Source organism: Carlito syrichta, unplaced genomic scaffold (genome assembly GCF_000164805.1).
Source record: "Carlito syrichta isolate Samal-C Ts95f unplaced genomic scaffold, Tarsius_syrichta-2.0.1 Scaffold305831, whole genome shotgun sequence".
Taxonomy (NCBI): Eukaryota; Metazoa; Chordata; class Mammalia; order Primates; family Tarsiidae; genus Carlito; species Carlito syrichta.
Genome location: NW_007249927.1, coordinates 217,406 through 219,939, shown reverse-complemented (window position 1 = coordinate 219,939; position 2,534 = coordinate 217,406).

The window sequence follows — 2,534 nt, the reverse complement described above, 5'->3', positions numbered from 1 at the left end:
AAAAAAAAAAAAAAAAAAAAAAAAAAAAAAGTTAGGTCTCCAGTTTGTCAGAGAAGACTGACAAAGTTTAGATGGATTATCTAGTAGTATAATAGGCCTGTAGGTTTATGGGAGTGTAGGATTTGCATATTTTGCTTTTATTTTTAGGCTGGAAAATATCATTTATTTAGACAGTATATTGGAGAGAGAAAAAGGGGATCCACCTCCCCCAGATTGGGGAGGGGACCAGAGCTTAAAGAGAAGCATGGCCTCCCCATAGTTCAATGGAAGCATGGCTGGGTCAGAGCTTAACAAAAGTAATGGCTGGATTTGCATTTTTGAAGCTTTAAGAAGTTTGACAATTCTGCATAGCTCATTCTTAATTCATTTTGCATGTCATCTCATTAAACTGAATAAGAAGTTTTCGCTGTCTGAGAATATTCTCCAACTAAGAACTAGAAAGGAAATGCGAAGGGCAAGATAAAGTCTGTTTTTGTTTATTGACAATTTTTTTTTTTTTTTTGAGTTGGAGTCTCACTTTGGCATCCAGACTGGAGTACAGTGGCCACTTCCGGCCACTGCAGCCTCGACCTGCTGGACTCTGGCGATCCTTCCGCCTCAGCCTTCCAAGTAGATGGAACTACAGGTGTGTACTACCACGCCCGGCTAATTTTTTGATTTATTGTAGAAATGAGGTCTCACCAATTTGCCCAGGTGGGTCTTGAACCCGCAGGCTCAGGCAATCCACTCACCTCAGTCTCCCAAAGCATGGGATTACAGGCTGAGCTACGGATCCCGGCTTATTGACAACTTTTAAATGAATTTATTGTTTAAAGAACTGGCCACTGACAATTCTTCCCCTCTAAGAGAAGGGAAATCACTATTCAAGGAACTGAAGAATTGTCATGCCACTTGTACCATTGCAGTTTCTAAATATCAAGATGAGGGGAGGTGGTTTTATTATAGAATTATAATAATTGTAGCAATAGGTGTTTTTATCATAGAATTATAATAATTGTGGCAATAGCTGCCCGATTGTACTGAACTTGCAGTCAGCCCACACATTCTGGGGAATGAAGAATCCCATACTAGTTACTTCTGTGAATCAATATAGCATCTAAAAACAATAAAACGAACCAAGGAGTGCCGTGAAAAGAAATCACTGTATATAAGATGTGACCCAAGCCTGGAAAAAAATGAGCCTGGAGGAAGGAATTAACATAAGGAACAGAAGAGAAAACTAGGAATAGAGGAAGAAATACAAGGTAATGGAAAGGAAAAACAATCTTCTTTGGGTTGGAGCTATAGGGAGATTTTTACTTTTAATTTCTTTCTGCAATTGAGGGACTGGCCTGCCCTAAAGCTGGCCCAAAGGCCTATTAGCATGTCTTCCATCTGATCCCTGTTTCTCACAGCACTGACTTCAGGAATATTCTTGATATCCAGGAATATATTCGATCAGACTGAGAGGGCTGAGCATGATGGATGAGAAGTTTGTTCAGATCAAATTTTGGGGAGTTATCCTAGTAATCATACTGTGTATTCCATAACTCTGATTATGTTCATTGGTTGTCCAGCCTTGTTTTTTTTTTGAGTTGGAGTCTCACTCTGTCGCCCAGACTGGAGTGCAGTGGCTGCTCCCAGCCACCGCAGCCTTGACCTTCTGGGCTTCAGCGAGCCTTCCGCCTCAGCCTTCCGAGTAGCTGGAATTACAGGCACACGCCCGGCTAATTTTTTGATTTTATTGTAGAGATGAGGTCTTGCCAGCCCAGGCGGGTCTCGAACCCATGGGCACAGGCAATCCACTCACCTCAGCCTCCCAAAGGCGTGGGATTACAGGCTGAGCCACCGAGCCCGGCTCAGCCTAGTTTATATTAGGCTGGGTTTGAAAGGGAACAGCTGAGTTTTCAGGACTGACGGGATGCTCACTCAGATGTGACTTTTCACATGTATGTGCCCCTAAAAGTGAGGATCTCGTTACCAATATCTCCACCTGTCTCATAAGATAACCTTGTGGCTCTCTCTGTATTGATATTCTTCTAGGTCCTTTAGATAATAGAGCTTGTTATTATCTAAAAGTGTCTAAAAGTGTCTTCTGGTCAAGAAGTGACCACTGACACTGGTCAAACAGTAGTCACAGTCCTTAACAAAACTGAGCTTTAAAATTACCATTAGTTGGCCGAGTTCAGTGGCTCAGCCTGTAATCCCAGCACTTTGGAAAGCCAAGGCGAGTGGATTGCCTGAGCCCAAGGTTTCAGACCAGCCTGGGCAACTTGGCGAGACCTCGTCTGTACAATAAATCAAAAATTAGCTGGGCGTGGTAACGCCTGCCTGTTGTTCTGGCTACTTGGAAAGCTGAGGCGGAAGGATTTCTGGAGCCCAGCAGGTCGATGCTAGGGTGGCCATGAGCGTGACACTGCACTCCAGCCTGGGCGACGGAATGAGAGTCCAACTCCAACTCCAACTCCAAAAAAATTACCATTAGCATATTATTATTATTATTTTTGAGTTGGAGTCTCACTCTGTAGCCCAGACTGGAGTGTAGTGGCCGCTGC